This window comes from Thalia democratica, chromosome 9 (assembly GCF_965202585.1).
Source record: "Thalia democratica chromosome 9, ktThaDemo2.hap1.1, whole genome shotgun sequence".
Lineage (NCBI taxonomy): Eukaryota > Metazoa > Chordata > Thaliacea > Salpida > Salpidae > Thalia > Thalia democratica.
Window position 1 is genome coordinate 26,984,931 of NC_139173.1, and position 8,796 is coordinate 26,993,726.

The window sequence follows — 8,796 nt, forward strand, 5'->3', positions numbered from 1 at the left end:
TTGCTTCAATAAAAACCTAAGCTTTAAGTTAAAACTTATCTTTAGTTAATTTTAAACAGTTATCTATAATTTTTATGATAAATTTGTAATTCAAAAGTTTGTACAGTACAGTTAAAAAAGAGCATTTAATTAATTTTAAACACATTTAAAAAACTTTTCTAAATTCTAATAAATTTTCAGCTTTTTTATACTCTCAGATAATAAAATTTATATCATAGAATTTAAGTCTTTTGTTAAATTTTTAAGCTTTAAACTTCAACTACGTTTGCAATTTCTAGTAATAATTAAAGTCTATGAAGCTTATTTTATTTAATCTTGTGGTTTTAGATGTCATTTTCTAAGCGAAATTAAAATATTTCAAAGTTGTTTAAAAACGTAGGTAACAAAATTTAATACTTTTTAAGAAACATGCAGACTTTTGAAATGCTGTACAAACTTTTAATTTACATTATGTAGTTAGATTTAATCGTATTTACTTGTATCATTTAAAACTAAACTTTAACAACTAAATACTTTATAAAGTTCTTTAAAAATGACGAAAAATATAAACTATGATCGATAATTTTTTTTAATTATTCCATTTTATATGTTTTTAAATTCGTATACGAAAACTACTTGCTCGTAAATCTATCTTGTTCACAGATACATCATTAAAAAAATGCCGCAATTTTATATTATAAAGTAGGCAATTTAAAACTTGTATCGTTTATTGCAAGTAGGCGATGATTTTTAATTCAATGAAGTTAACAAACTAATCACAATTTGCCAAACAAACATGAACGGCAACTTGACTTCAAACTTCACCGCTCAACTTCATGACGAAAAAAGTTTGGAGAAAAATTACGAGAAAATATTTGTTCCGCACGATGGCGTCAACCAGACAATTACTCACGGAATAAACTGCAGCATACTATTTCTGATGTCACTACTACTATTCACCGTAATCTTCACCAAAACAAGAACATTCTACACACCAAGCAACAAAAAAGCCACCATCCTGTGCTTGACCATATCCGTTTTAAGAATCTTTATATCGGAAACAGTCATATATTTCAACTTTTTGACTTACTATATTATAAAACTAGGTTTGGAGCCGGATTTTTGCTGCAAATTTCTCGTCGGCTCTGGCGTGTTTCTGCTTGACTGCGCGATAATGGTCGTGTTCCTAATGTACTGGATGAAACAGAAACAGCTGTACAGGTGTAAGGTTTTGAAGAAGCTGAACACATTCACAATAAAGGCGTTGAGTATTGTTTGCTTGCTCACTGGACTCGTAACTCCCTTCGTCCTCACTCTTTGGTTCGTCACGGTCAAGGAGTTCCGAGTCGACCAAAAAGGCTTTTGTTACGTCATAAACACACCGTATCTAAACTTCTTCATCGTCACCTTCTCCTTGAAACTGTTCATACTGGTTTGTTTAGCGCTTTTATTCTCTTTACCCTTAAAAGAGCTCATGGAAAAAACTAAAAAGAGCAAGATGACGTCATCAACTTCCATCAACAATTACGTGTACAGGAACAAGATGAAGAGCACTATAAGGTTCAATATTTTTACATACCTAACTTTATATATGTACTTTTTACTAACAGCAATCTTTTTTACAAAAACAAAACTTTTCAACTAAATAACAACTGTTAAAAGACAATACAACAGAAAAAAAAAGTTCAAGTTTTATTCAGGTTCAACATATTCGGATTGTCCATGTCTCTCCTGTGTATCATGGTGGTGACTCTGTGCAACGCGATGCTGCTTAAGTTGAACTACCCGGTTCACTACAGGATAGTGGCTGGCAATTTCGCGCTTTCTCTGCTGGTTTTCACCTTCTTTGTGTTCGTGAACAAGCTGTTCTGCTCGTTTTAGATAAGAATGTTTGTAAACTGACCTATTTGTTATAGAAAATCAGTTTTTATTTTTTGTGTTTTTTCAAAATAAACAGCACTTTTTACCGCAAAAGTTTTAAAGGCTTCTAACCATTTATGTTTTCGATAGGTATTTCAAAATATGTTTAAATAAAAATTTTTCTTTCAATGCACCATTAAATTTTAATATACATTTTGTTTTGGCATTTGTTTTTTTTTTCTTTTGTAAATAATAATCATTTTAATGCTTGTGATTTAGCTTAGATTTTGCTGCGTCTTTTAAAAGTTATAAAGGTTTCTCAATATCGATACTTCTTGTACCTGTTTTATAGGTGTTGACATATATTTTTTGTTTTTTTCACAATCGACTTAAAAATTTGTTAGAGTTTTAAATTGTTTTCACAAAAAAAGTTTTGTTTAATAAAAACAAGTGTTAAGAAATGTTTCTTACATGTTTTACTCTTGTATCAAGCTAAAGTTTAAAAATGTTATATAATTTGTTTTAATTGTTATAGTTCTAAAAATTTATAAAAATGATACTAAAACATTGTCGATAAACTTGATTTTACTCAGGTCGTATTTTTGTACATATATTTTTTAATTTGTTTATTTTAAATAAAAAAAAAATCTACAGCAAAATTTATCATTCCTGGAAAATTCTATCATTAAAAATTGTATTTAGTCATTAAATGCATGTACTTTTTATTTGCATTCAAGTTAATTGAAAATTATTTCTACAAAAACTAGACTTCTTAACTAAAAGAAAATGTACTTTTTGTTTTCAAAATAGTATTTGGCAAATTAGGTTTTGCCCTAAGAGCTCGTCAGTGCTTAAGATAATCTGAAAAAAATCTAAAATACAATTGTTTTTTTTTTAGTTCTACTAAATTTCTAAAATAAATAATAAAAGTATAGTAGAGCAAATGCCGAAAAAATACAAAATAATGCAAGTTTTATTTTCTAATACTCTGAACGTGTGTAAAGCAGCTTAAGTTTGTTTTAAAAACAAACAAGCGTAAACGTAAAATTAAGAAGGAAATATTACAAATAAACTTACTAAAACGTGAAAATAATTATGTATTTACAGGGCTTAGCCGATTTAAAAACTACTTTAGAATAAATTTTACTAAAAATTATAAGTATGTTGAATAAGTCGAACGAGAAAATTGTATTCACGGGGTGTTTCTAAAATTTAAAGCTTTACATGGATTAACACATACGTTTAAGGCTACTTAGTTTTTTAATTAAACTATAAATATAAATCTTTAGAGGTCAACGGATATTGTTGTTGTTTATACAATAAGCTATAAGGTTAACCGATCAAACTCCGCTTTAGCATGATAAGGCAAACTTTTATAATAAATTTAGTTTGTAGTTCAACAAAAAGTTATAAATAACTAGCATTATAACATTTTTATGTCGTTATAGAATACAAACATTGGAAGTTTAGGTATATTAGTTAACATTTAGTAAAAAAAATAAAATTTAAAGTTAAATGTTTTTTGAAAAACAAACTGTTTTTGTTTATAGTGCTGTATAATTTAGTTCACCTTTATACCAGTTAATGTTTTGTACGAAAAAAACAATATAAAACTTTTATTATATAAACTTACAAGGTTAGATAAAAAATAGATTTGATGTGGTTGTCCTAATCACTGAAACAATCTAAATTTGTGAACTTAATAAACACGTTTTCAATATATTTTTTCACACAACTATTTTTAGCAGAATCCTATAAAGCATAACATTAAACTAATATGCACAATAAGTACAAACTGCCTTACATAACGTCCCCATAATTTCTGACAGATAATATTAAATTACTGTATTTATTTATCTGTAAGTGGATTACACGTAAAAAGTGAAGGCTTACAATGGTACAAGATAACATCTAAAGAGCTAAAACTAAACATTACTCTCGGCTTTAAAAAGTTCAAAACCCATATATTCGAAAGTTGAAAAAGGTTATATAAACTGAAATTTGTTTTAGTATAATATCCAAGGATCAGTCCTTAACTGCTGGCAAAAGAAATTACAAGGGATTGTTGAACGTAAAATTTTAGATACCTGTACAAATTATAAATTTAAAGTTTTATAATTTTTTTAAATATAAAAGTTAATACTTTGACAAACTTAAATTTAATATCATTTATTACAGCTCAGTCTATGAGAAGCAATAAAAGTATGATGATATTATATTACATAAAAGACCTATATATAAAATTATCATCGTTGAACAAGTTTTCGTTTATTTATTTTTCCCTTATCAAACTACGATAAATTGAAACTACTAAAAATTAACCAAAGAAAATTTTTAAATAAAGATAAGGTAAAAGCTGCAAATGTTGAAAATTAAGTCATTTGTAACATTCTGATAGTTGAAATCTAATATTTTAAAGATTTTTTTCTAGCTTTGTTTAACTAAAAGTTTTTTGTATTTTATCTACTTTAACTAAGAAGTAAGTTTGGTTTGGTGCTTTCTACACTTAGTAAGAATGTAATGAGCATAAAAACAAACTTCATTTTCCTTAGTGATTCCAAAGAATGATTTTAGCTTAGTTTTGTTTTAAATACTTTTGTAACAATTAAACTAATATTTATATCTAAGTTTTTAAAACCTTTTGGTCTTATTGAGATAAAATGAGTTCTGGAATTTTTCTCTTTACAAAATAATGTTTCCGATGAAAATAATTCAATTAAACTTCCTAATGATGCAGGATTAACGTAGCTTCAAAAGCAATTGTATAGAAGTTTGGTCATTACGAAAATTTTTTGAATTTTTGGATAAAAACCAAGTAGAATTAAAAGTCAAAAATTTTTTTTTTTAAGTTATAACTTAGTAAAAATAAAAAGAAAAATATGAACAGAAATGTTGTGTGCTTTAGCAATGATTTGATTGATGACGCTATCACAGTTCGGTCTGTGAGCTATAAAATTATATAAATATACGCCCCAAATATAAACTTATCATAGCTGAACAAGTTTTTTTTCCTGAGTATCAAATATACCAAAATTGAAGTTACTATAAATTGACATAGAGATACATTGAAATAAAGATATGGTAAAAAGTGCAAAAGTTAAAATTTAAATTTTTTTTAACATGCTTTTTAGTCAGTTTTTATACTTTTATCAAGTTACGACTTGGTTAACTAAAAGATTTTGTTATTTTATATACTGCAACTACAAGTAATTTTTACTTTGTAATAAATAAGTTTAGTAAAAATTTTTTGGATCATAAAAACAACTATACTTTTTCTGAATGAATACAAAAGAAAAAAAAAGTTTATAAACTAATTTTGTTGAAATATTCAAACCAATATTCGTATCTAAGTTTCAAAATTTTAAGTTCTAATTGAGAAGAGTTGACATCTGTAACATTTCTCTATACAAAATGAGTTTTCCATTAAAAATACTTCAATTAAATCATCCTAATGGTGCAGGATTAACATTGCTTTAAAATCAATTATATAGAAATATAATCATCACAATCATTTTTTGAATTTTTGGAGAAAAACCAAGTAGGTTCAAAAGTAAAATAACTTTATTATAAAAAACTATAATTTGCAAGTAATTGAAAAAAATAAATATACAAAGAAAACTACAAAAAGAAATATGGTATGTTATATCAATAATTTGATTAACAACGTTTCAATCGAACGTTTATTATCAAATAAAAAAAAATATAACATAGAAATAGGTATCAACAAACAAGCAAAAAAAACAATAATGTTTTAAATGGTACAAAAATATTAAACTTATATCAAATTATTCAATGTAAAATGTAATTAGTGAAGCTTATAAATCACGTATAAAAGTGTAATAAAATTATTCAACACCCAATAAACATTTGCTTTACTTAGATTAGTTGGTTTAATTTACATAAAAAACTATATAAGAAAATTAAGTTGTACTTAATGACTCTTGATTGTTTGGTTTTGTTCCTAATAGTGTTATTGGTTTGCACGTTAGTTTTAATTATAAAATCTAATTATGATTTATATAAAATCGAAAAGTATTTAATTAAATGGTTAATCACTCTGGTTTTTGTTTTACGCTCCCAAAACAAAAATGTTTCCATTTAACTTATGTAACAAAAATGATCTAGTTTCTTGTTCTCAAAGCATTTACTAACATTTTTCTATAAGCGAAACTTTTAATTACTATATTTGTTCAATTCCATTAATAATATTATGTAGTAAATGTTTTAAATATATTAAATAACATTTAATAATTTATATTAAAATTAAATATTCAGAACGATAGTCAAATAATCAATTAGTATAAATTAACCTATTTGAATAAATTATAAAGCTTGTGGTTATGCAAGTAACATTACAACGTAAGTTTAAAAACTTTTTTTTGACTAGAATATACAAAAAAGTATTTTAGAAAAACTATTTAATTATGATTGCACTAAAATTTAAAATCATATAGAATTTTAGATACCAAATGAAAAGTAATTAAAAGTTTTCAGCAATGGTAATATACATAACAAATTTTATGAAAGCTTTAGTATCATAAGTATCAGTTAAGTCTAAAAATTATTTCACTAAAATGTAAAAAATATAAAATACCTATCACTTTTAACCATTAAAGCTTTCAAAGACTAAAAAGTAAATTAAAGTATTTTAGCAATGACAATATACATAATCAACTTAATAAAATCTTTAGTTTTCTACCGCTAAAATTTTATTGAGATACTTTTGTTTTCTTAAAACAAAATTGAACCATAAGTATTTATAAACGTTTATCTTGAAAAAAGCTAGAAAAATAACACTTCGGAATAGGATGATTGATATCAGTCTAAAAATATTTTCCTTTTAGGCTTAGACTAATTAAGAAACAGTTATTTATATAATAATAATTTGAAAAATAATGTAAAATAAAATACTGAAAAGCGATGTACGATATTTTTTTCTCTAAAATGCTTCAAAATCTTAAAAGTGTAGAAAAATATACAACTAACTATTTCTCTTATGTTCGAAAAACAATCTTATTTATGTAAAAAAATAAATTAATTCAAGTGAGTATTTTTGAACTTTGATTTTTTATGACTAGAAATAAACTTCAAAAAGAGCTAAAATATAAAATTCTAAAGCAATCCATGAAAATTAAGTTTAAGAAAACAGGATTAGCTCACTAAAGTATTCCAGACATGTATAATACATAAGAACGTTTAGTGTCACATTTTTCCTCAATGCAACCTTTTATTAATTTCCAAGTATTTCTAATGAAAAGTTTAAAATCTAAAGTGTAAAATTTTTTTTTCACATAAACTAGAAAGTATAAACACTTTTTATTTAAATACATATATATATATTTTCGGTTAATATAATAAAATTATATATAATAATATATAGCGGTTTTTCTACTTAAAAAAAGCATAATTTTGAAGTGCAAAAGATTTTTGTAGAAAGCAACAAGTTTTAAACATTTAAAAAACATACGTATATATTTTTCTAATACAGCGGTTCTTTGCAATATTTATATACAATTTGCAACAGACCTTCGTCATTTTTTTTTATTAACCATTGAATTACATAGCGCAATTCACGCACAAGTGCTAAAAATAATAATTAAAATAATTCTACGTGTATTCAGACGCTATCAAAGAGTTGCGCGGTCGATTTAATTACCTGCGATGCGCCAAAAAGTTCCTGCGAAAAGCCAAGTGCGTCAATGATCACAGTTTTACAAGGTTTTTTTCTGAACGCTCTCCTCTGAAACCGCAAAAGTGGCCTGAAACCTCTTTCCTCTTTCGAAACTTCGCCGCTGCTGGTTAGCAACGACGACGCGCAGACTGGTTGCGGTTGCCAGGGTGAATTCCTGCGCGCACTCACGCGTGAATTTCGAAGTTTTTTTTCGTTTTTTCTTTTTGTTTTCCTCAATGTTCAGCGCGTCACATGGTCGGTTGTGTTTTCAATATTTCTTTTTGTTTCTCGCTTCCAAGTTTAATGGGCGCTTAGTGCGCGAGGTGTTGTGATAAGCGCGCTGATTAATTGGGGCAGTTGTTGATTTGTTTGTTTTTCAGTTATGTTTTTGTTCTTTTTTTTTAGTATTCATTGCTTTGTTTTAGTTAAGTTTTTATTGAAATTTTTATTGATAATTTTTTGTAGTACGAAGTGGAGGTTTATAGGTTCCGTTCTTAAAACAATTGATTTTTATTGATTAAAAATTACGCTTTACTATAGATAAATTTGACAATAGTTTGATTAAATTTTTAGTTTTAAGATATTTTAAAAAACATACGCGATTATTTCAATTTTTTAATTTTTAAGAAAATACTAAAATCTATTAAACTGGAAGTCAAGTTATTACTTTTTTTTATTTCTCAAAACTTTTTTTTTGATGAATTACTTGTGGAACAGCGATAACAAATAAAAAACTTCAAAACCATAATTTTTATAAGTTAACTGTTGTATTATTTTTTATGAAATGCACGTAGTAAAAACTTATATAACCTTATAGCCATTGGTAAAAAATAAAAATAAAACAATAAAAAAAATTATTATTTAAAAGTAATAAAATTAAATAACGCCTGTTTTTTATTTTTCTCAAAACAAAAGTTTAATTTTGAAAAAAAAGAACAAGTTTTCCATATAGTTTTTGTGTTATGAACTTGAATATAAATTACTGCAAATTGCAAAATGTTTTAAATTTTTCTAAACAAGGAAACATAAAAAAAGGTCTATTTAGTTCAATTTACTACGTTATACTGTTTTACACATGAGATTATAGATTTTAAACACATTAAAGTTAGGTGTGTTTTATAGCTAGGTGTTAGGCTTGCGATTAAACATGTTTTTATGCAAACCATTTCGTTATACATCATATAGCCTTGAAAAAGACTAGTTGTTAAAAGATGAAAACATATTATTACTCTGTTGTTGAGGATGTTTTTAAGCGCTTGATTTAAAAAAAATGTTTTAGAATTTCG